Below are 26,715 nucleotides of genomic sequence, written 5' to 3'. Positions count from 1 at the left end.
CCAGTTTAGAGAGAAGCCTGTATGGGTGAGTGCAGGCAGACCAGTTTAGAGAGAAGCCTGTATGGGTGAGTGCAGGCAGACCAGTTTAGAGAGAAGCCTGTATGGGTGAGTGCAGGCAGACCAGTTTAGAGAGAAGCCTGTATGGGTGAGTGCAGGCAGACCAGTTTAGAGAGAAAAGCCTGTATGGGTGAGTGCAGGCAGACCAGTTTAGAGAGAAAAGCCTGTATGGGTGAGTGCAGGCAGACCAGTTTAGAGAGAAGCCTGTATGGGTGAGTGCAGGCAGACCAGTTTAGAGAGAAGCCTGTATGGGTGAGTGCAGGCAGACCAGTTTAGAGAGAAGCCTGTATGGGTGAGTGCAGGCAGACCAGTTTAGAGAGAAGCCTGTATGGGTGAGTGCAGGCAGACCAGTTTAGAGAGAAGCCTGTATGGGTGAGTGCAGGCAGACCAGTTTAGAGAGAAGCCTGTATGGGTGAGTGCAGGCAGACCAGTTTAGAGAGAAGCCTGTATGGGTGAGTGCAGGCAGACCAGTTTAGAGAGAAAGCCTGTATGGGTGAGTGCAGGCAGACCAGTTTAGAGAGAAGCCTGTATGGGTGAGTGCAGGCAGACCAGTTTAGAGAGAAGCCTGTATGGGTGAGTGCAGGCAGACCAGTTTAGAGAGAAGCCTGTATGGGTGAGTGCAGGCAGACCAGTTTAGAGAGAAGCCTGTATGGGTGAGTGCAGGCAGACCAGTTTAGAGAGAAGCCTGTATGGGTGAGTGCAGGCAGACCAGTTTAGAGAGAAGCCTGTATGGGTGAGTGCAGGCAGACCAGTTTAGAGAGAAGCCTGTATGGGTGAGTGCAGGCAGACCAGTTTAGAGAGAAGCCTGTATGGGTGAGTGCAGGCAGACCAGTTTAGAGAGAAGCCTGTATGGGTGAGTGCAGGCAGACCAGTTTAGAGAGAAGCCTGTATGGGTGAGTGCAGGCAGACCAGTTTAGAGAGAAGCCTGTATGGGTGAGTGCAGGCAGACCAGTTTAGAGAGAAGCCTGTATGGGTGAGTGCAGGCAGACCAGTTTAGAGAGAAGCCTGTATGGGTGAGTGCAGGCAGACCAGTTTAGAGAGAAGCCTGTATGGGTGAGTGCAGGCAGACCAGTTTAGAGAGAAGCCTGTATGGGTGAGTGCAGGCAGACCAGTTTAGAGAGAAGCCTGTATGGGTGAGTGCAGGCAGACCAGTTTAGAGAGAAGCCTGTATGGGTGAGTGCAGGCAGACCAGTTTAGAGAGAAGCCTGTATGGGTGAGTGCAGGCAGACCAGTTTAGAGAGAAGCCTGTATGGGTGAGTGCAGGCAGACCAGTTTAGAGAGAAGCCTGTATGGGTGAGTGCAGGCAGACCAGTTTAGAGAGAAGCCTGTATGGGTGAGTGCAGGCAGACCAGTTTAGAGAGAAGCCTGTATGGGTGAGTGCAGGCAGACCAGTTTAGAGAGAAGCCTGTATGGGTGAGTGCAGGCAGACCAGTTTAGAGAGAAGCCTGTATGGGTGAGTGCAGGCAGACCAGTTTAGAGAGAAGCCTGTATGGGTGAGTGCAGGCAGACCAGTTTAGAGAGAAGCCTGTATGGGTGAGTGCAGGCAGACCAGTTTAGAGAGAAGCCTGTATGGGTGAGTGCAGGCAGACCAGTTTAGAGAGAAGCCTGTATGGGTGAGTGCAGGCAGACCAGTTTAGAGAGAAGCCTGTATGGGTGAGTGCAGGCAGACCAGTTTAGAGAGAAGCCTGTATGGGTGAGTGCAGGCAGACCAGTTTAGAGAGAAGCCTGTATGGGTGAGTGCAGGCAGACCAGTTTAGAGAGAAGCCTGTATGGGTGAGTGCAGGCAGACCAGTTTAGAGAGAAGCCTGTATGGGTGAGTGCAGGCAGACCAGTTTAGAGAGAAGCCTGTATGGGTGAGTGCAGGCAGACCAGTTTAGAGAGAAGCCTGTATGGGTGAGTGCAGGCAGACCAGTTTAGAGAAGCCTGTATGGGTGAGTGCAGGCAGACCAGTTTAGAGAGAAGCCTGTATGGGTGAGTGCAGGCAGACCAGTTTAGAGAGAAGCCTGTTGAGTGCAGGCAGACCAGTTTAAGAAGCCTGTATGGGTGAGTGCAGGCAGACCAGTTTAGAGAGAAGCCTGTATGGGTGAGTGCAGGCAGACCAGTTTAGAGAGAAGCCTGTATGGGTGAGTGCAGGCAGACCAGTTTAGAGAGAAGCCTGTATGGGTGAGTGCAGGCAGACCAGTTTAGAGAGAAGCCTGTATGGGTGAGTGCAGGCAGACCAGTTTAGAGAGAAGCCTGTATGGGTGAGTGCAGGCAGACCAGTTTAGAGAGAAAGCCTGTATGGGTGAGTGCAGGCAGACCAGTTTAGAGAGAAGCCTGTATGGGTGAGTGCAGGCAGACCAGTTTAGAGAGAAGCCTGTATGGGTGAGTGCAGGCAGACCAGTTTAGAGAGAAGCCTGTATGGGTGAGTGCAGGCAGACCAGTTTAGAGAGAAGCCTGTATGGGTGAGTGCAGGCAGACCAGTTTAGAGAGAAGCCTGTATGGGTGAGTGCAGGCAGACCAGTTTAGAGAGAAGCCTGTATGGGTGAGTGCAGGCAGACCAGTTTAGAGAGAAGCCTGTATGGGTGAGTGCAGGCAGACCAGTTTAGAGAGAAGCCTGTATGGGTGAGTGCAGGCAGACCAGTTTAGAGAGAAGCCTGTATGGGTGAGTGCAGGCAGACCAGTTTAGAGAGAAGCCTGTATGGGTGAGTGCAGGCAGACCAGTTTAGAGAGAAGCCTGTATGGGTGAGTGCAGGCAGACCAGTTTAGAGAGAAGCCTGTATGGGTGAGTGCAGGCAGACCAGTTTAGAGAGAAGCCTGTATGGGTGAGTGCAGGCAGACCAGTTTAGAGAGAAGCCTGTATGGGTGAGTGCAGGCAGACCAGTTTAGAGAGAAGCCTGTATGGGTGGTGCAGGCAGACCAGTTTAGAGAGAAGCCTGTATGGGTGAGTGCAGGCAGACCAGTTTAGAGAGAAGCCTGTATGGGTGAGTGCAGGCAGACCAGTTTAGAGAGAAAGCCTGTATGGGTGAGTGCAGGCAGACCAGTTTAGAGAGAAGCCTGTATGGGTGAGTGCAGGCAGACCAGTTTAGAGAGAAGCCTGTATGGGTGAGTGCAGGCAGACCAGTTTAGAGAGAAGCCTGTATGGGTGGTGAGGCAGACCAGTTTAGAGAAGCCTGTATGGGTGAGTGCAGGCAGACCAGTTTAGAGAGAAAGCCTGTATGGGTGAGTGCAGGCAGACCAGTTTAGAGAGAAAAGCCTGTATGGGTGAGTGCAGGCAGACCAGTTTAGAGAGAAGCCTGTATGGGTGAGTGCAGGCAGACCAGTTTAGAGAGAAGCCTGTATGGGTGAGTGCAGGCAGACCAGTTTAGAGAGAAGCCTGTATGGGTGAGTGCAGGCAGACCAGTTTAGAGAGAAGCCTGTATGGGTGAGTGCAGGCAGACCAGTTTAGAGAGAAGCCTGTATGGGTGAGTGCAGGCAGACCAGTTTAGAGAGAAGCCTGTATGGGTGAGTGCAGGCAGACCAGTTTAGAGAGAAGCCTGTATGGGTGAGTGCAGGCAGACCAGTTTAGAGAGAAGCCTGTATGGGTGAGTGCAGGCAGACCAGTTTAGAGAGAAGCCTGTATGGGTGAGTGCAGGCAGACCAGTTTAGAGAGAAGCCTGTATGGGTGAGTGCAGGCAGACCAGTTTAGAGAGAAGCCTGTATGGGTGAGTGCAGGCAGACCAGTTTAGAGAGAAGCCTGTATGGGTGAGTGCAGGCAGACCAGATTAGAGAGAAGCCTGTATGGGTGAGTGCAGGCAGACCAGTTTAGAGAGAAGCCTGTATGGGTGAGTGCAGGCAGACCAGTTTAGAGAGAAGCCTGTATGGGTGAGTGCAGGCAGACCAGTTTAGAGAGAAGCCTGTATGGGTGAGTGCAGGCAGACCAGTTTAGAGAGAAGCCTGTATGGGTGAGTGCAGGCAGACCAGTTTAGAGAGAAGCCTGTATGGGTGAGTGCAGGCAGACCAGTTTAGAGAGAAGCCTGTATGGGTGAGTGCAGGCAGACCAGTTTAGAGAGAAGCCTGTATGGGTGAGTGCAGGCAGACCAGTTTAGAGAGAAGCCTGTATGGGTGAGTGCAGGCAGACCAGTTTAGAGAGAAGCCTGTATGGGTGAGTGCAGGCAGACCAGTTTAGAGAGAAAGCCTGTATGGGTGAGTGCAGGCAGACCAGTTTAGAGAGAAGCCTGTATGGGTGAGTGCAGGCAGACCAGTTTAGAGAGAAGCCTGTATGGGTGAGTGCAGGCAGACCAGTTTAGAGAGAAGCCTGTATGGGTGAGTGCAGGCAGACCAGTTTAGAGAGAAGCCTGTATGGGTGAGTGCAGGCAGACCAGTTTAGAGAGAAGCCTGTATGGGTGAGTGCAGGCAGACCAGTTTAGAGAGAAGCCTGTATGGGTGAGTGCAGGCAGACCAGTTTAGAGAGAAGCCTGTATGGGTGAGTGCAGGCAGACCAGTTTAGAGAGAAGCCTGTATGGGTGAGTGCAGGCAGACCAGTTTAGAGAGAAGCCTGTATGGGTGAGTGCAGGCAGACCAGTTTAGAGAGAAGCCTGTATGGGTGAGTGCAGGCAGACCAGTTTAGAGAGAAGCCTGTATGGGTGAGTGCAGGCAGACCAGTTTAGAGAGAAGCCTGTATGGGTGAGTGCAGGCAGACCAGTTTAGAGAGAAGCCTGTATGGGTGAGTGCAGGCAGACCAGTTTAGAGAGAAGCCTGTATGGGTGAGTGCAGGCAGACCAGTTTAGAGAGAAGCCTGTATGGGTGAGTGCAGGCAGACCAGTTTAGAGAGAAGCCTGTATGGGTGAGTGCAGGCAGACCAGTTTAGAGAGAAGCCTGTATGGGTGAGTGCAGGCAGACCAGTTTAGAGAGAAGCCTGTATGGGTGAGTGCAGGCAGACCAGTTTAGAGAGAAGCCTGTATGGGTGAGTGCAGGCAGACCAGTTTAGAGAGAAGCCTGTATGGGTGAGTGCAGGCAGACCAGTTTAGAGAGAAGCCTGTATGGGTGAGTGCAGGCAGACCAGTTTAGAGAGAAGCCTGTATGGGTGAGTGCAGGCAGACCAGTTTAGAGAGAAGCCTGTATGGGTGAGTGCAGGCAGACCAGTTTAGAGAGAAGCCTGTATGGGTGAGTGCATGTGTGACGCAGGAGGTTGGTGAGAACCGGCTCGTGGTAATGACTGGAGCGGAATCAGTGGAATGGTATCAAATACATCAAACACATGGTTTCCAGGTTTTTGATGCCATTCCATTTGCTCCGTGCCGGACATTATTAGGAGCCGTCCTCCCCTCAGCATCCTCCACTGATGTGTGCTAAGGTGCAGAGAATCAGAGCTGGTGGTCAATCCAGTTCACGTCTTCAGCAGTTTGCTGGAGCCTGTTGTTATCAGACCTCATGCTCCGATACCGTCTGCCTGGCGCTAAGGGAATGAACAGCTCGTGGCTAGAGTGTGTGGGGTCCTTGATGATGCTGCGGGCCTTCCTCAGGCACCGTTTAGAGTACATCTCCTGGATGGGTGGGAGCACGGTCCCAGTGATGTCCTGGATGGGTGGGAGCACGGTCCCAGTGATGTCCTGGTTGGGTGGTAGCACGGTCCCAGGGATGTCCTGGATGGGTGGGAGCACGGTCCCAGTGATGTCCTGGATGGGTGGGAGCACGGTCCCAGTGATGTCCTGGATGGGTGGGAGCACGGTCCCAGTGATGTCCTCTGTAGCTCAGCTGGTAGAGCACGGCGCTTGTAACGCCAAGGTAGTGGGTTCGATCCCCGGGACCACCCATACACAAAAATGTATGCACGCATGACTGTAAGTCGCTTTGGATAAAAGCGTCTGCTAAATGGCATATTATATTATTTATTATATTATGTCCTGGATGGGTGAGAGCACGGTCCCAGGGATGTCCTGGATGGGTGGGAGCACGGTCCCAGGGATGTCCTGGATGGATGGGAGCACGGTCCCAGTGATGTACTGGATGGGTGGGAGCACGGTCCCAGGGATGTCCTGGATGGGTGGGAGCACGGTCCCAGTGATGTCCTGGATGGGTGGGAGCACGGTCCCAGTGATGTCCTGGATGTCCTGGATGGGTGGGAGCACGGTCCCAGTGATGTAAACTGCCGTTTTCACCTCCTACTGAAGGGCCTTGCGGTTGTGGATGGAGCAATTCCCGTACCAGGCCGTGATGCAACCAGTCAGGACGCTCTCGATGGTGCAGCGGTAGTATTTGGAGAGGACACGGGGTGGCATGCCACATTTCTTCAGCCGCCTTAGGAAGTATCTGAGGCCCGCACCCGACCCTAATCTGCTAATATACAGTAGAACATGTGCTGTAGGTCTAAGCTACTGTCAGAGACGGCTACAGTCAGATCCCCATTAGTTCCTGCTAAGGCAGCAGCTACTCTTCCTGGGGTTTATTATGGATCCCCATTAGTTCCTGCCAAGGCAGCAGCTACTCTTCCTGGGGTTTATTATGGATCCCCATTAGTTCCTGCCAAGGCAGCAGCTACTCTTCCTGGGGTTTATTATGGATCCCCATTAGTTCCTGTCAAGGCAGCAGCTACTCTTCCTGGGGTTTATTATGGATCCCCATTAGTTCCTGCCAAGGCAGCAGCTACTCTTCCTGGGGTTTATTATGGATCCCCATTAGTTCCTGCCAAGGCAGCAGCTACTCTTCCTGGGGTTTATTATGGATCCCCATTAGTTCCTGCCAAGGCAGCAGCTACTCTTCCTGGGATCCAAACAAATCGAATCAAACTTTATTTGTCACATGCGGCGAATACAACAGGTGTAGACCTTACCGTAAAATGCTTACTTACAAGCCCTTAACCAACAATGCAGTTCAAGAAAGAGTTAAGAAAATATTTACTAAATAAACTAAAGTAAAAAATAATAAAAAGTAAAACAATAAAATAACAATAACGAGGCTATATACAGGGGGTACCGGTACCGAGTCAATGGGCTGGGGTACAGGTTAGTCAAGGTAATTTGTACATGTAGGTAGGGGTAAAGTGACTATACATAGATAATACAGTGGGGGAAAAAAGTATTTAGTCAGCCACCAATTGTGCAAGTTCTCCCACTTAAAAATATGAGAGAGGCCTGTCATTTTCATCATAGGTACACGTCAACTATGACAGACAAAACGAGAAAAAAAAAATCCAGAAAATCACATTGTAGGATTTTTTATGAATTTATTTGCAAATTATGGTGGAAAATTAGTATTTGGTCAATAACAAAAGTTTCTCAATACTTTGTTATATACCCTTTGTTGGCAATGACACAGGTCCAACGTTTTCTGTAAGTCTTCACAAGGTTTTCACAAACTGTTGCTGGTATTTTGGCCCATTCCTCCATGCAGATCTCCTCTAGAGCAGTGATGTTTTGGGGCTGTCGCTGGGCAACACGGACTTTCAACTCCCTCCAAAGATTTTCTATGGGGTTGAGATCTGGAGACTGGCTAGGCCACTCCAGGACCTTGAAATGCTTCTTACGAAGCCACTCCTTCGTTGCCCGGGCGTGTGTTTGGGATCATTGTCATGCTGAAAGACCCAGACACATTTCATCTTCAATGCCCTTGCTGATGGAAGGAGGTTTTCACTCAAAATCTCACGATACATGGCCCCATTCATTCTTTCCTTTACACGGATCAGTCGTCCTGGTCCCTTTGCAGAAAAACAGCCACAAAGCATGATGTTTCCACCCCCATGCTTCACAGTAGGTATGGTGTTCTTTGGATGCAACTCAGCATTCTTTGTCCTCCAAACACGACGAGTTGAGTTTTTAGCAAAAATATGACATTCTCCCAATCCTTTTCTGGATCATCCAAATGCACTCTAGCAAACTTCAGACGGGCCTGGACATGTACTGGCTTAAGCAGGGGGACACGTCTGGCAGTGCAGGATTTGAGTCCCTGGCGGCGTAGTGTGTTACTGATGTTAGGCTTTGTTACTTTGGTCCCAACTCTCTGCAGGTCATTCACTAGGTCCCCCCGTGTGGTTCTGGGATTTTTGCTCACCGTTCTTGTGATCATTTTGACCCCACGGGGTGAGATCTTGCGTGGAGCCCCAGATCGAGGGAGATTATCAGTGGTCTTGTATGTCTTCCATTTCCTAATAATTGCTCCCACAGTTGATTTCTTCAAACCAAGCTGCTTACCTATTGCAGATTCAGTCTTCCCAGCCTGGTGCAGGTCTACAATTTAGTTTCTGGTGTCCTTTGACAGCTCTTTGGTCTTGGCCATAGTGGAGTTTGGAGTGTGACTGTTTGAGGTTGTGGACAGGTGTCTTTTATACTGATAACAAGTTCAAACAGGTTCCATTAATACAGGTAACGAGTGGAGGACAGAGGAGCCTCTTAAAGAAGAAGTTACAGGTCTGTGAGAGCCAGAAATCTTGCTTGTTTGTAGGTGACCAAATACTTATTTTCCACCATAATTTGCAAATAAATTCATTAAAAATCCTACAATGTGATTTTCTGGAGAAAAAAATTCTCAATTTGTCTGTCATAGTTGACGTGTACCTATGATGAAAATTACAGGCCTCTCTCATCTTTTTAAGTGGGATAACTTGCACAATTGGTGGCTGACTAAATACTTTTTTTCCCCACTGTATGTAGCTTAAGAAACAAGGTTAATGAAATCAACAATTTGCTAGTAACAGATGACATTAATATTCTGACTGTCTCCGAAACTCACTTAGATAATACCTTTGATGATTCAGTGGTAGCCATACAAGGTTATAACATTTACAGAAAAGACAGACATGACAGTGGTGGAGGTGTTGCGGTCTATATTCAGAACCACATTCCTGTAAAGCTTAGAGAGTATCTCATGTTAAATACTGTTGAAGTAATATGGCTACAGGTTCACCTGCCTCACCTAAAGCCCATTCTGGTGGGAAGCTGCTATAGACCACCAAGTGCTAACAGTCAGTATCTGGATAAAATCTGTGAAATGCTTGATAATATATGTGATATCAACAGAGAGGTATATTTTCTGGGTGATTGAAATATTGACTGGCTTTCATCAAGCTGCCCACTCAAGAAAAAGCTTCAAACTGTAACCAGTGCCTGCAACCTGTTTCAGGTTATCAGTCAACCTACCAGGGTAGTTACAAACAGCACAGAAATGAAATCATCAACATGTATTGATCACATCTTTACTAATGCTGCAGAAATGTGCTTGAAAGCAGTATCCAGATCCATCGGATGTAGTGATCACAATATAGTAGCCATATCTAGGAAAACCAAAGTTCCAAAGGCTGGGCCTAATATAGTGTATAAGAGGTCATACAATACGTTTTGTAGTGATTCCTATGATGTTGATGTGAAGAATATTTGTTGGTCCGTGGTGTGTAATGAGGAGCAACCAGACGCTGCACTTGACACATTTATGAAATTGCTTATCCCATTTACTAATAAGCATGCACCCATTAAGAAAATGACTGTAAAAACTGTTAAATCCCCGTGGATTGATGAGAAATTGAAAAATTGTATGGTTGAGAGGGATGAGGCAAAAGAGATGGCAAATAGGTCTGGCTGATTGGTCAATTGGCAATCGTCACGTCTACTCCTGCTCCTCCCCTCCGGCGTGCGATGGAATACTAACCACCGGTCCTGGGATTCATCATTACCTAGTGAGGGAAAAACACCTGGACTCCATTACCTTCCTCATTACCTCCCCTTTATACAGTGAGGGAAAAAAGTATTTGATCCCCTGCTGATTTTGTACGTTTGAATAACTACCGTTGGACTAAACTCCCTTCCATACAGCCCCATCTCCTTCGCCTGGGTATTACCCACCCACCCCTGTATGACATCTAGCCTTTCCAGTGAGGTCCGGGCTGCCGAACCATATGCTATACTGCCATAGTCTATTACAGATCAGATCAATGCAACATACATGGTCTTCAATGAGGAACGCCCAGCCCCCCACTCTTTCCCCGTCAGACAGCGCATCACATTTAGCACCTTCTTACACTTTCCCACCACTCTCTCAATGTGTTCTGTCCAGGTCAGTCTAGTGTCAAAGTATACCCCAAGGAACCTGAAGGCCCCCACCCTCTCCAAGTTTCTCCCATATTGTTAGGCTGGGTGGGGACTCAGGTGCAGAGACGGACACACGGACAAAGAGGGTGAATTAAGATGTTGTTTATTCAGCGTGTTTTGGCAGAGAGGAGTAGTTCAGGGTGGAGCAGCTTCAGACCGGGGTAGGAGCTGCGTGAGGTGGAGAGCCAGTAGCACTGAGGGCTGGATGCCGAGGATATCAGACAACAGATGAGCAGGTTGCGGCGTGGGAGTGGCAGGCAGGCAGGCAGCAGGAACAGACGGGATCACAGGTGGTGTAGGAACGAACTGGCGCTGGAGAGGTGGCCAGCCCGGGTAGATAACTGCTGGTTGATTGGTGACAATGAGCTGCAGCTGGATGTAACTAAGCAGGAGAGAGAATGGCCACGCCCCCTGACCTAGATCCTCTGACTGGGCTGCACAGCGGGAGGAGACAGACACAGACAACACACACAGGGAAAAAGGGAACAGGAAACACAAGCGGGGACAGGGGCAACAGTGCCGGACCGTAACAGTACCCCCCCCTCAACGGGCGCCACCCGGCGACCCACCCGGCTTGTCAGGGTGGTCCCTATGGAAGTCAGCCACCAGCTGCGGGTCCAGTATAAACCGCGGGAATCCAGGACCTCTCCTCGGGACCGTATCCCTCCCAGTCCACCAGGTACTGAAGCCCTCTACCACGCCTCCGGACGTCCAGCAGTCTCCGCACCGTGTAGGCTGGATGGTCGTCAATAATACGCGGTGGCGGAGGGGGATCCACCGGCGGACACAAAGGGCTGGAGGAGACCAGCTTCAGCTGGGACACGTGAAATGTAGGATGGACTCTCATGGCCTGGGGAAGCTTCAACCGAACAGCCGAAGGGTTGATGATGGAGTCGATCTCGAAAGGACCCAAATACCGGGGCGACAGCTTACGGGAGTCAGTGCGCAGAGGGATGTTGCTGGAGGAGAGCCAGACTCGCTGACCAGGCTGGAACTGGGGAGCGACTATCCGGTGCCTGTCCGCCACTCTCTTGTTACGCTCTGCTGTCCGTAGAAGGGCCTCACGGGTGTCCACCCACACCTTGCACAGCGACGAAGGTTATCCTGAACTGACGGGACGGCTAACTCCTTTCTGAGACGGGAACAATGGCGGTTGGTACCCCAAAGCCGCCTCAAATGGTGAGAGGCCGGTGGCAGATGAGGTGAGGGAATTGTGGGCATATTCGACCCACGGGAGGTGTTTGGCCCAGGTGGACGGGTTCTGGGATGTCACACAGCGTAGAGCAGCCTCCAGGTCCTGATTGGTCCTCTCAGTCTGACCATTGGACTGGGGATGGAAACCTGATGAGAGACTGACAGAGGCACCCAGAGCAGAACAAAACTCCTTCCATACCCGAGAAATGAACTGTGGGCCTCTATCGGACACTATGTCCACAGGTATTCCATGGGGACGGAATACATGTAGGACAAAGAGGTCGGCTGTCTCACTGGCAGACGGTAATTTTGGTAATGCAACAAAATGGGCAGATTTAGAGAATCTGTCCACGATGGTGAGTATGGTGTCATTACCTTCAGACATAGGAAGTCCAGTGATGAAGTCCAAGGCCACGTGGGACCAAGGACGACTCGGGACTGGGAGAGGCCGCAGCAGGCCCAAAGGAGCCCGGTGGGAAGCCTTATTTTGGGCACAGATGGAACAGGCTGCCACGTATTCCCGGACGTCAGCCTCGACGGATGGCCACCAAAAGTGCCTCTTCAGTAGCGACAGTGTACGGTTCATACCAGGGTGGCAGGAGAAGCGCGAGGTGTGGATCCAGTTGAGCACTTGCGGCCGCAGCGGCGCGGGAACATAGAGAAGGTCGGAGGGGCCATCGGCCGGTCCAGGTTCCGACTCTTGTGCCGATCGGACGAGGGACTCGATTTCCCAGTGAACAGCCGCCACCAAACAGGAAGCGGGCAGAACAGGTTCAGGATTACTACTAACAGCGCCGGAGAAGATGGCTGCCGTTTTACAGCCCTCTAACCAATTGTACTATTATGTGTGTTTTTCCGCGTTATTTGTAATTTATTTTGTACATAATGTTTATGCCATCGTCTCTTATAACCAAAAAGAGCTTCTGGATATCAGGACAGCGATTACTCACCTCGCATTGGACGAAGATTTTTTCTTCAACAAGTCGGACGCGAAGGATATTCTACAGACACCCGACAAGGCCCAAATCCCCGTCATTCGCATGAGGAAGAGACGGAGATATCGTGGACGTAGGTCGGGGTGCCTTGTAAGGATCCAACGGCGAGTGAGTAAACTGCCTCTCCCATCAATCCTATTAGCCAATCTTCAATCATTGGAGAATAAATTGGATGACCTAAGATTACAGTTATCCTACCAACGGGACATAAAAACTGTAATATCTTATGTTTCACCGAGTCGTGGCTGAACGACACGACATGGATAACATACAGCTAGTGGGCTATACACTACATCGGCAGGATAGAACGGCTGACTCCGGTAAGACAAGGGGTGGCGGTCTGTGTATATTTGTAAACAACAGCTGGTGCACAAAATCAAATACTAAAGAAGTCTCGAGGTTTTGCTCGCCTGAGGTAGAGTATCTTATGATAAGCTGTAGACCACACTATTTACCAAGAGAGTTTTCATCTATATTTTTCATAGCTGTCTATTTACCACCACAAACCAATGCTGGCATTAAGATTGCACTGAATGAGTTGTACAAGGCCATAAATCAACAGGAAAACGCTCATCCAGATGCAGCGCTCCTAGTGGCCGGGGACTTTAATGCAGGGAAACTTAAATCCGTTCTACCTAATTTCTACCAGCATGTTAAATGTGCAACCAGAGGAAAAAAACTCTAGACCACCTTTACTCCACACACACATACAAAGCTCTCCCTCGCCCTCCATTTGGCAAATCTGACCATAACTCTATCCTCCTGATTCCTGCTTACAAGCAAAAACTAAAGCAGGATGCACCAGTGACTCGGTTAATAAAAAAGTGGTCAGATGACGCAGATGCTAAGCTACAGGACTGTTTTGCTAGCACAGACTGGAACATGTTCGGGATTCTTCAGATAGCATCGAGGAGTACACCACATCAGTCACTGGCTTCATCAATAAGTGCATCGATGATGTCGTCCCCACAGTGACCGTACATACATACCCCAACCAGAAGCCATGGATTACAGGAAACATCCGCACTGAGCTAAAGGCTAGAGCTGCCGCTTTCAAGGAGCGGGACTCTAACCCGGACGCTTATATGAAATCCCGCTACGCCCTCCGACGAACCATCAAACAGGCAAAGAGTCAATACAGGACTAAGATTGAATCGTACTACACCGGCTCTGATGCTCGTCGGATGTGGCAGGGCTTTAAAACTGTTACAGACTACAAAGGGAAGCACAGCCGCGAGCTGCCCAGTGACACAAGACGTCCAGACGAGCTAAACCACTTCTATGCTCGCTTCGAGGCAAGCAACACTGAAGCATGCATGAGAGCACCAGCTGTTCCGGATGACTATGTGATTACGCTCTCCGTAGCCGATGTGAGTAAGACTTTTAAGCAGGTCAACATTCACAAGGCCGCAGGGCCAGACGAATTACCAGGATGTGTACTCCGAGCATGTGCTGACCAACTGGCAAGTGTCTTCACTGACATTTTCAACATGTCCCTGACTGAGTCTGTAATACCAACATGTTTCAAGCAGACCACCATAGTCCCCGTGCCCAAGGACTCTAAGATAACCTGGCTAAATGACTACCGACCCGTAGCACTGATGTCTGTAGCCATGAAGTGCTTTGAAAGGCTGGTCATGGCTCACGTCAACACCATTATCCCAGAAACCCTAGACCCACTCCAATTTGCATACCGCCCCAACAGATCCACAGATGATGCAATCTCTATTGCACTCCACACTGCCCTTTCCCACCTGGACAAGAGGAACACCTACGTGAGAATGCTATTCATTGACTACAGCTCAGCATTCAACACCATAGTGCCCTCAAAGCTCATCACTAAGCTAAGGATCCTGGGACTAAACACCTCCCTCTGCAACTGGATCCTGGATTTCCTGACGGGCCGCCCCCAGGTGGTAAGGGTAGGTAACAACACATCTGCCACACTGATCCTCAACACGGGGGCCCCTCAGGGGTGCGTGCTCAGTCCCCTCCTGTACTCCCTGTTCACCCATGACTGCATGGCCAGGCACGACTCCAACACCATCATTAAGTTTGCCGACGACACAACACTGGTAGGCCTGATCACCGACAACGATGAGACAGCCTATAGGGAGGAGGTCAGAGACCTGGCCGTGAGGTGCCAGGATAACAACCTCTCCCTCAACGTGACCAAGACAAAGGAGATGATTGTGGACTACAGGAAAAAAAAAGAGGACTGAGCACGCCCCCATTCTCATCGACGGGGCTGTAGTGGAACAGGTTGAGAGCTTCAAGTTCCTTGGTGTCCACATCACCAACGAACTATCATGGTCCAAACACACCAAGACAGTCGTGAAGAGGGCACGACAAAGCCTATTCCCCCTCAGGAGACTGAAAAGATTTGGCATGGGTCCTCAGATCCTCAAAAATTATACAGCTGCACCATCGAGAGCATCCTGACTGGTTGCATCACCGCCTGGTATGGAAACTGCTTGGCCTCCGACCGCAGGGCACTACAGAGGGTAGTGCGTACGGCCCAGTACATCACTGGGGCCAAGCTTCCTGCCATCCAGGACCTCTATACCAGGCGGTGTCAGAGGAAGGCCCTCAAAATTGTCAAAGACTCCAGCCACCCTAGTCATAGACTGTTCTCTCTGCTACCGCACGGCAAGCGGTGCACCGGAGTGCCAAGTCTAGGTCCAAAAGACTTCTCAACAGCTTCTACCCCCAAGCCATAAGACTCCTGAACAGCTAATCATGGCTACCCAGACTATTTGCACTGCCCCCCCACCCCATATTTTTACGCTGCTGCTACTCTGTTAATTATTTATGCATAGTCACTTTAACTCTACCCACATGTACATATTACTTCAACTACCTCAACTAGCCGGTGCCCCCGCACATTGACTCTGCACCGGTACCCCCCTGTATATATAGCCTCCCTACTATTATTTTATTTTACTTCTGCTCTTTTCTTCTCAACACTTTTTTGTTGTGTTTTATTCTACTTTTTTATTTAAAATAAATGCACTGTTGGTTAAGGGCTGTAAGTAAGCATTTCACTTGATTTGATTTGATTTGAACAGGGTTATCTTCTACGTCAACACCATGACCAGCTGGCACAACTGGGATCGGCTATGGAGGAGGTTCTTCACAGTGTGCAACGTCTCAAACACACCCGGGAACATTGTCTTCATACTCTACAACCAGTTGAGCCAATGAGCCAGCACATCAGCCCATTCAAAAATCTGCTCAGGTCAGCGATGCCCATTTATCCCTCCCGGGTAAATATGACGGTACACCATCCAAATGCCGTGGCTTCCTACTTCAGTGCTCCCTCTATTTTTCGCATCAGAGGGGAGCTCCCACCACCGAGAGGTCCAAGGTTGCCACAGTGATTTCTCTGCTGACTGAGCGGGCGTTGGAATGGGCTACGGCCGTCTGGGAGAGTGGAGAGGAGGAGTTTGATTCTTATGAGGGGTTCATGGCTCTGTTTAAATGTACCTTTGATCATCCCCGGAGGGCAGAGAGGGAGGTGAGCGGCTACTGCAATTATGGCAGGGGAACCAGACGGCTGCTGAGTACGCACTCACCTTTCGGACAGTAGAAGCATCCAGTGAATGGAATGAGCCGGCGCTTCGTACGGTATTTAGAAGAGGTTTGTGTGAAGAGATCCAGACGGAACTGGCCTGTCGAGACGACAACCTCACCGTGGACGCACTCATTGCGATGGCCATCCATCTGGATAACCTACTTCGGGAGCGCCAGGACTCTCATCGCTTCTCTCCCTCCGTCAGTGAACACTCAGAATCAGAGTCTGAACCCATGGAGGTAGGGGTCACTCGTCTCCCTGCGGCAGAGTGCCACAAGATCATCCTCTTCCTCCCTTGGCTTCAACGCCACAACCCTTCCATCTCGAGAATGAGAATTACCCGAATGCCGGAGGACCTGCTTCCCTGTCCCCTGTCGTTTCCACGTTGGTTGAGAGTCCTGTGGTTGCCCAACATCCCGGAGGTATACCAGGACCTGCAGGAGGTATTCTCCAAGACCCGCGCCACCTGTCTTCCTCCTCATCGCCCCTGAGACTGTGCCATCGACCTGCCTCCGCGCGGACGCATCTACCCTCTGTCGGTGGCTGGGACCCAGGCCCTGGAGGATTCCAACAAGGTTTCATCCGCACGTCCACCTCCCCTGCGTCGGCTGGTTTCTTCTTCGTGGCCAAGAAGGATGGAGGGTTACGTCCCTGCATTGACTATAGAGGACTCAACGAAATCACCACAAAGTATCGGTACACTCTCCCATTGGTGCCGTCAGCCATCGAGCAGCTCCACGGGGCCCGGTTCTTTACCAAACTGGACGTGCGGAGTGCATACAATCTCATCCGCATCCGGGAGGGGGATGAGTGGAAGACGGCATTTGGCACAGTGTCTGGTCACTATGAGTACTTGGTAAGGCTTAGCCAATGCTCTGTCAGTGTTCCAGGCATTCGTTAATGAGGTGTTCAGGGACATGCTCGGCCGTCAGGTGGTCGTGTATATCGATGACATCCTTATCTACTCAGCTACCTTGGACGATCACATCATTCACGTTCGAGCAGTCCTGGAATGCCTCCTCACCAACCACCTGTTCGTCAAGGCTGAGAAGTGCCAATTCCACCAGAGGACTGTCTCCTTCTTAGGCTACCAAATCAGCCCGCAGGGGGTGAGGATGGATGACAAGAAGGTAGATGCAGTCAGGTCATGGCCAGTTCCAACCACCATAAAGGGGTTACAACGGTTTTTAGGGTTTGCCAACTTCTACAGCCGCTTCATCAGGAAATTCATCTCTGTCGCCTCTCCTCTCACCTCTCTCCTTAAAGGAGGGCCCCGTAGGATGGTGTGGAGCCCAGCAGCCGATGAGGCCTTCTGTCTACTCAAAGGATGTTTCACCTCCGCCCCAGATCCCACGACATCCTTTGTGGTGGAGGTGGACGCGTCAGAGGTAGGTGTGGGGGCAGTTCTGTCTCAACGACAGGGTAACCCACAGAAGTTGTACCCATGTGCATTTTACTCTAAGAAAGTGTCCCCTGCAGAGTGTAATTACGACGTTGGTGATCGTGAGCTCCTGGCGGTGAAGTTGTCATTAGAGGAGTGAAGACACTGGCTGGAGGGCGCCAAGGAACCGTTCATCATTCTCACCGACCATCGGAAACCTGGAGTACATACGGACAGCGAGGAGGCTGAATCCGCACCATGCAAGGTGGGCCCTTTTCTTCACAAGGTTTGACTTCACGCTGACCTATCACCCAGTTTCTAAGAACACCAAGGCTGATGCTCTGTCCCGTCTCTACGGTCACTGTCAGGATCGGCAGGGTGAGTGGGCACGATTCCTTCCATGGGCAGAGTATACCCAGAACTCGCTAAGTCACTCCTCCACTGGGTTGACACCCTTCCAGTGTGTTCTGGGTTCTGGGTTTTCAGCCGGCCCTGGCTCCGTGGACCAAAGCTCCTGCGGTCGATGAGTGGTTCCGGTACGCAGAAGAAGTGTGGAGCAACGCTCACGTGAGACTCCAGCGTGCTGTCCATCGTCAAAAAGCTTTGGAGCGCCTTCAGTTAAGTTTTGGGAAAAAAGCCAAACTCCGCTCCATCATTTATTGAATCAGATGGCTCATTCATTACAAAACCGACTGATATTGCCAACTACTTTAATGATTTTTTTTCATTGGCAAAATTAGCAAACTTAGACATGACATGCCAGCAACAAACACTGACACTACACATCCAAGTATATCTGACCAAATTATGGAAGACAAGAATTGTAATTCTGAATTCCGTAAAGTGAGTGTGGAAGAGCTGAAAAAATTGTTGTCTATCAACAATGACAAGCCAACGGGGTCTGACAACTTCGATAGAAAATGACTGAGGGTAATAGTGGACGATATTGCCACTCCTATTTGCCATATATTCAACTTAAGCGTACTAGAAAGTGTATGCCCTTAGGCCTGAAGGGAAGCAAAAGTCACTCCGCTACTGTGATGAGATAATTTTGAAGTAGTCAGGCGCAGGAGGGTAAATCACAGAATAACAGGATTTATTCTGTACCACAGAGTTATGCAGTAATGCGTAAAAACACTCCAGTGCGCCTGTTTAGCAAGGCACACAGGGAAATATTCCCGCCGATACAAAATACATGGAGCTCCACCGAACTTCTCTCTCCTCCACAATAAACAATCACACACAAAGACAAGGGGGCAGAGGGAACACTTATACAGGTCCTGATGAGGCTGCCCGAACAAGGAGAGGAGGCAGCCTCGGAGGAAGTCGTGACAGTACCCACCCTTGACCCACAGCTCCAGCAGCGCACAGACACCGGCCTCGGGGACGACCAGGAGACGACCAGGAGGACACGGAGCAGGGCGAGCCGGATGGCGATAGTGGAAATCCCGCAACAGGGAGGGATCGAGGATATCCCTCACCGGGACCCAGCAACGCTCCTCCGGACCGTACCCCTCCCACTCCACGAGGTACTGAAGGCCCCCCACCCGACGTCTCGATCCAGGATGGAACGGACGGAGTACGCCGGAGCCCCCTCGATGTCCAGAGGGGACGGAGGGACCTCCTGCACCTCAGACTCCTGGAGCGGACCAAATGGCGTTAGGTTAGTGGAGGAGTGACGGAGAGAGTTCTGGGCATATTCGGCTCATGGCAAGAACACCAACTACGGTTTGCAACTGCACGTGGGGACAAAGATCGTACTTTTTGGAGAAATGTCCTCTGGTCTGATGAAACAAAAATAGAACTGTTTGGCCATAATGACCATCGTTTCCTTTTGAGAGGAAAAAGGGGGAGCTTGCAAGCCGAAGAACACCATCCCAACCGTGAAGCACAGGGGTGGCAGCATCATGCTGTGGGGGTGCTTTGCTACAGGAGGGACTGGTGCACTTCACAAAATAGATGGTATCATGAGGAAGGAAAATTATGTGGATATATTGAAGCAACATCTCAAGACATTAGTCAGGAAGTTAAAGCTTGGTCACAAATGGGTCTTCCAAATGGACAATGACCCCAAGCATACTTCCAAAGTTGTGGCAAAACGGCTTAAGGACAACAAAGTCAAGGTATTGGAGTGGCCATCACAAAGCCCTGACCTCAATCCTATAATTTGTGGGCAGAACTGAAAAAGCGTGTGCGAGCAAGGAGGCCTACAAACCTAACTCAGTTACACCAGCTCTGTCAGGAGGAATGGGCCAAAATTCACCCAACTTATTGTGTGAAGCTTGTGAAAGGCTACCCGAAACGTTTCACCCAAGTTAAACAATTAAAGTCAATGCTACCAAATACTAATTGAGTGTATGTAAACTTCTGACCCACTGGGAATGTGATGAAAGAAATAAAAGCTGAAATAAATCATTCTCTCTACAATTATTCTGACATTTCACATCCTTAAAATAAATTGGTGATCCTAGCTGACCTAAGACAGGGAATTTTTACTAGGATTAAATGTCAGGAATTGTGAAAAACTGAGTTTAAATGTATTTGGCTAAGGTGTACGTAAACTTCCGACTTCAACTGTATATTGTCATAGTATATACAGTGAGGGAAAATCATTAAAATGCAAATCAATTTATAACATTTTTGACATGCGTTTTTCTGGATTTTTTGTTGTTATTCTGTCTCTCACTGTTCAAATAAACCTACCATTAAAATTATAGACTGATCATTTCTTTGTCAGTGGGCAAACGTACAAAATCAGCAGGAGATCAAATACTTTTTTCCCTCACTGTAGTTATATTATATAGTATATAGTTATAGTATATATATAGTTATAGTATATAAATATAGTTACAGTATAGAGTTATGGTATATAGTAATAATTATTATATAGTATATAGTATATAGTTATAGTTATCTTTAGTCTGTCATTATGAATCACACACAATGAATCAATAGATGTTTCTCAGTCTTGTAGACATGGTATAGCCCTGTTTGTTTCTGTTTGCCTCTCACAAGGTAAATATCTTAGACTTTCACTGGGTACTGTGTGATTGTAGTGTAATTATTATTCGTTTTTTTAAATTGTAAGTGGTCTTTATGCCTAGTTGTCCCTCTCTCTCTGCTGTCTTTAGGTCATGAAGCCATAGTTCAGTTCCTGGATGAAAATAACCAGTCATATGCAGTAGTTCCACAAGTATGGATCAAAGATGACATCTGTTATTGGCCACCACTCAGCCTCAAGAAAAAGAACAAAATAAACAATGTATCCATGGAGTGTACTACACCAGACAACACCTGGGAAATAAGCTGCTTCATGTTCATGAAGGGAGCAGGTCATCTATGTATCTGATATACTCTCATTTGAACTGTTAGTGTAATTAACTTGCCTGATGTTATGTTAAGGAATACCTGGAATAGTATAAAGTAATCCTATGTACCAGTACAGAGGGATAGGACAACAAGTGATATATGTTTTAGTAAGATTGCATTTTTTGGCATTTATAGCAATGGTTATCAACTGTACTGCAGGGATGGAATGTAAATCGCAGAAAATAGATGTTGTGGTGGCAGCTGCAGAGAGGTATTTGGGTGTGCGAGACTTGACGTCAGAAGAGTTACAGGATGTGTTAAGTAAGCGGTGTCCCATCCTGTTGGCCTGAAGTAGGACTAACTAGATTTAAATAGTGGAGTATGGTATTTTAATTTTTTAAAAAAAAAAAAAATAGTAGTGTTAGACGGCAGGGTCTTTTTTTTTTTTTTTTTTAAAGCAAAGTATAAGGGAGTTATACTCCAGTCTTGTAGGAGGCGGTAATGCAACATTGATTGGACGCCAACCGCCATTAAACCTCATCGAAGAAGATGTCATCTATCTCTCTCTCAGTGCGGAAGTAGGAAGGGGGAATTCCTGGCGCAAACTAGCTCAGTCAGTGTCGCTTTGACAGCAGAAAGATACTTTAGCATAATGTCAAGGGACCTTATCGCTGGAGATTATTTTACAAGATTTGAATAGAAACACAACGTAAGAGTTGGTGTCAGTTACGGAAATACGCTTGGTCTGCGACAATCAAACCAGAGCTAGCTAGGTTAATTAACTGGCTAACTACGTCGAGAGCTATAGAGAAAAGGTAAGCTTTTCTTGACATCAAGTTAGCTAAACATGTCATTGGCTGGCCACTTGTTGTGCTAACTAGCTGACGTGATGGTCATGGCTAGCCCGAATTAGCCATGTTAGCTAGCTAGCTAGCTAGTCACAGTCTAGCTAACCTAACCAAATGAACGGTGTTGTTGACGGCTTTCTAGTTATAGGCTTTATATGACTGGTTGACTTGCAAATGGTTGGCAAGCGAGCTGACCGTGTTGAGAATGTCATTAGTTACACGGTCTGTAGTTAGCGGGTAACTTGCTAAGTATAGATAGGTTAGCTAACTAGATATATAGGGCTCCCGAGTGGCGCAACATCTCAGTGATAGAGGCGTCAAACAGACCCGGGTTCGGTTCCAGGCTGGATCACAATCCGGCCGTGATTGGGAGTCCCATAGGGTGGCGTCCGGGTTTGGCCGGGGTAGGCCGTCATTGTAAATAAGAATTTGTTCTTAACTGACTTGCCTAGTTAGGTTAAATAAATACAAATAATCACAAACCACCATGATGGAACTAGAAGCGAAAGTGAAAGTAACCTAGCTAGCTCCGAGCGGACTCCGAGCTATGTTTTCCATTAACTATTTTATTTGTTGTCGTCGACATTTATTAAGTTCGCATAGAAAATAGATGCGACAGTTGGCTGCTAGGGCGCGTTTCCATTTAACCAAATGTTGTGTTGATAAAAACCAACTGGACGTAATGACGACACACAACAACGTTTTACCTGCAGTACAGTGTTGAATAAAAATGTAGTGGTTGAAGTGTTTCCATTACACATTTAGACAAATTGACCATAAATACATTGGCGAAAGCCTGTATGCCCTCCTACCTCATGTCTCATGTAGCCCGAAAAAGCCAGCATGGATAGCATTAATTGACTAATATTTGTAGGCTGGACAAATGACATTTTAAAACGGTTTTTTTCTGATAACTAGTTAATTCCATTCGAAATGGAGCCCAGTTTAAAAAATATTACCATATGTCCCAGCTGCTTGCATTAGTTTTGAAGTAATCGCGAAAAAAACAGGTCATATTTTATGGCATTTTTCACCCTGCCAGCTCCTATTAGTTCTATTGAGCACCGTGGAACCAACTCGCCTTCCAAACGCTCTATTCCCAGCCCATTGTCACAATGCCTGCGTTGCTATTACTGGCAATGAGACCTGCCCACGTTTATGGAGGACTAAAAGTGCCACAATTAAATAAATAAATACACCATTAAATAATTACTTAAATGTGTCATTAATTAATTAAAATTAGAATTAAATACATAAATGTGTTATTAAATGTGTCATTAATTAATTCAAATACCGATTCATTTTATGTAAAATACATATATAATAATTTCACTATTTACATTTACATTTCATGATCCTGCATTGCAGTGATTCATGAATTACTTAAAACTGTCAAACTGACCCATCAAAGTCAGTGGGCGGGGCTAACGCGAATCTAGTCTGATCCATTGCTTTGGTCTGAAGTAGAGTAGGCCAACCTGGATAGAGACAATGGAGGATCTCCGTGAACTTTCCAGGGAGTTGGTTAGAGACATTTTAAACTTAGCAGAGGATGTAGAAGCAGGACCTGCTGAACCAGAGCATGTAGCTAGTAAAGCAGAGGAACTTATTGAAGTTGTTGGAGTCATTTCCGCACTTTCCGACGAAGATATCGACCACAGAGTGATTGCAAATCTAGAAGAAGTTGTCCACCGCTTCTCTGGTACCAGGGCACTTCAGGCCCAACACACACAGGGACCGGGCGTTTGGCGTTTGACATACCGAGTGCAGTTCTGGAGCATCAACTTCTTTGTGGAGTTCCCGCAGTTCAAATTGCAGCGATGTTCAATACAGTTTAAGGTATTTACACTAAATTCATGAGTTTTCTGTTTATGAATTGCTGCTCTCATACACTCGGAAAGAATATGACGTTTAAGGTAACATTACTTGATGTTGTGTTTTTCTTGTTTGTACAGAAAGACAGATCTCTATTCAGCTGTGAATGATGAGGAGTTAGACCGTATTGTAAGTGAAATTCACAGAAGTCATCCAAACACCGGCTACAAGCTAATGCGTGGTCACCTGAATGCAAGAGGTGTGCATGTTCCAAGTGAGTAGATAATAATATGGGCATTATTTAAATGTATTTTTAATTTGGAGCTCTGCCCCTTTGAAAGGTGAAGGAAGCCCGCTTATGGAAAGACATCGCCTCTGAGATGTAGAATGTGTAGAAGAAATGTGAAGAGAAACACACATTTCAGGACGGCTGACTTGTATCATCAGGATAGACATGTCCTGTGATTTTTAGCCTCCTGTTTAATAGAGGTGGAACAATATCTGACAGTAATATTTAAGGCTGAACGATTTTGGAAAATAATCTAATTGCGATTTTTTGCCCCCAATATTGCGATTGCGATTTAATATGCGATTTAATTTATTTATCCTTTTTCCCCTACAAAACATAATGAATGATTTAAATATGACCAACACAATAGTATATACATTTAGTGTGAAATGTTCTTTCCCATAGGCTGGGTCTATTTGTTAGAATTAAATTCAAACATGTATGACTTGAAATAAATGACATTTTTATTGAACTGCTCATTACAGAAACATCTGTGGCTTTGCCACTGTGCATTTAAATAATTTAAACAAAGGCATGAACTTTGTAAACACTGTGTGCAAAAGGTACAGTCTTAAGAAAAAAATAATTTTAAATTGTATGTATCTTACTGCTCCCAAGTCAGTAACATTTCACACAACTGAAACAAGGAATTTGCTTTGAAAATATTTTGTAAAATCAAAGTAAATAAAGTTATAAATAAAAAATGAGAAATGCACTTTTAATTTAGACAAACTATTTTTTTATAAACGATTTGAATATTATAATATAAAATAGATGAGCCTCACTTATCTCAAGTACACAACAATAACACACCACACAGACTAAAGTTCACTACGAGTATGGCACTGCCAGCCATACTTATCCAACAGTTCTGTTCTCAGTGGCTCACAGGTTTTTGCTAAGAAAACCAGAATATTGACTTTTTCTGGCTTCAAGGATGAGCGAGTGCAAGTCACAATATTCCCTCCTGTGCTAAAAAGACGCTCTGAGGGAGCGCTTGTAGCAGGTACACAAAGATACTTGCGTGCCATGGTGCACAACTGTGGGTAGCTGATCTTGTGCACCCTCCACCAAGCCAATGGATCATCTTCTCCATCAATGGTAGGAGTCATCAGGTAATTGTTTATCTCTGCCTCTGCGACATCTTCAAGATTTACAGGCAAAGAAGGAGAGGCTGAACTGGTCTTGAAAAAAACTGCCAAGAGACCTCTTCGTCTTTTCCCCCAAGGACTGTGCACTTTGAGGCATCTGAACAGTTTCAGTACGAGACCTCTTCTCCTATTAGATGAAAACAACAGCCATTAGTTTTCCAGTTAGATTTTACAGAAAATTTTTGTTTTTGTGAAATACATAATTATTTACCCAATGATATGTACGTTGTGCCAAGTCTACTATCTCTGTCTTCAGACGAGTCTTGATAGCAGGGATGTTGTCTGTACTGATGTACTGTATTTTGAACCTAGGGTCCAGGAAACAGGCAACATCCAAAAGCTCCTGGATGTTTGGGTCTCCATATTTGTTATTGAGGTATGCTAGGACTTTGGTTTTTATTGATTTAGTCAGGTCAGTGTCCTCAGCATCTTCAGCCAGGACTGATGTGGCAAAAAGGTGGAGAACTGGCTTGAGGTAGGAGATGCTTACATACTCCTCTCCAGAAAGAGCATCAGTAAACTCCAGTAGAGGATGCAGTGCCTTGTGAATCGACTCCAACACGTCAATATCCTGCCAGGTTGGGATAAGGGAGCGTGCATATCGATCTCCAGACAATACCTGAGAAATGGCTTTGGCCTGTTCAAGCACTCTGGCAATCATCATTTCTTTAGAACCCCATCTTGTTGGGCACTCCGTTATGAGGTTGTGCTCAGGAGTTTGAGCTCTCTCTGTGCCTCCGTCAGGGCTGCTTTCTTCTTCCAACTGTGGGAAAAGTGCCCCACCAGCTTCCTGCACAGTGCTGTTGCCCTTGACACTCTGTCATCTTTGAGTGCATTTTCTAAAAGAAATAAAAAGTAGTGTATTACACACAATTTGAGTTTTGATACAAGGCTCTCACTATTACACACTCAAATTAGCTGTAAATCTGAAATACACACATCCACAACACATCCTCTCTCTCTCTCTCAATTCAAAGGGTCTTTATTTGCATGTCAATTCTCTCTCTCTTTCTCTCTCTCTCTCTCTCATAAACACTAAAAAAACATGTAAAAAACAAAAACAAGAAAAGAAAAAAAAATGCAGGTGGGCATTCCACCACAGACAGACATATGATATAAGCAAGTAAAATGAATTTACATATTAGAAAAGGAGTGGAAGTATGAATTTATTTAATCCCATCCGATTTATATAATATCATTTATATATATTTGTATATTCAGCTTTACTAATCGACGCATCTCTCTCTCTCACCGCGCACACACACACACACACACACACACAAACACACACACACACACACACACACACACACACACACACACACACACACACACACACGATAACTTACCAATGGCAAGATGTAATCTGTGGCCAAAACATTGGAGCCTCGTCCATTCATTAAGCCGCGCAGCAAGCACCATATTCGACGCGTTGTCCGTCGTGATGCAGACGTGATTCTCCTCGTGGAGATCCCAGCTGACAAGCCCTTCTCTCAGGCCGGCTGCAATATTTTCCCCCTGTGTGATCGTCTGGGAAGTAGGTAGTTTGTAGGCAGCGAGCTCGGAGGTTGAAATCTTCATCAATAAAATGGACTGTAAGACTCTGGTACGGCTCAGCTGTGCGGCTTGACCACATATCAGTAGTGCTAGCAAAAAACTCCACCGTTTTAAGTTCACGCGCGACTTTCTCTTTGCACTTTTTGTACAGCTCCGGTATGGCAGTCTGACTGAAGTATGTGCGGGAGGGTATACTGTAACGTTTATCAAGCGTATGTATTAATGCCATGAACCCAGGCTTGGTCACCGTGCTGAGAGGCATCATATCTTTGGCTATGAACTCGGTTATTGTCCGAGTGATTTCTCCGTGCCGTTTTGAATTACGTTCATACGGAGTGACACTTTCGAACATTTCTGTCAGTGATCCCTGTCTTGAGGTATTTGGCTTGTCTCGCGCACTGATGCTCGGCATTTTGGTCATACAACTGTCATGCATTGATTTGTGGTATTTTTTTAAGTGCTGAAACAGGTTTGTAGTGTTACCCCGTGAAGTAGCAATCGGAGCACG

Source organism: Coregonus clupeaformis, unplaced genomic scaffold, assembly GCF_020615455.1.
Source record: "Coregonus clupeaformis isolate EN_2021a unplaced genomic scaffold, ASM2061545v1 scaf0531, whole genome shotgun sequence".
Taxonomy (NCBI): Eukaryota; Metazoa; Chordata; class Actinopteri; order Salmoniformes; family Salmonidae; genus Coregonus; species Coregonus clupeaformis.
This window is presented reverse-complemented; position numbering follows the sequence as displayed.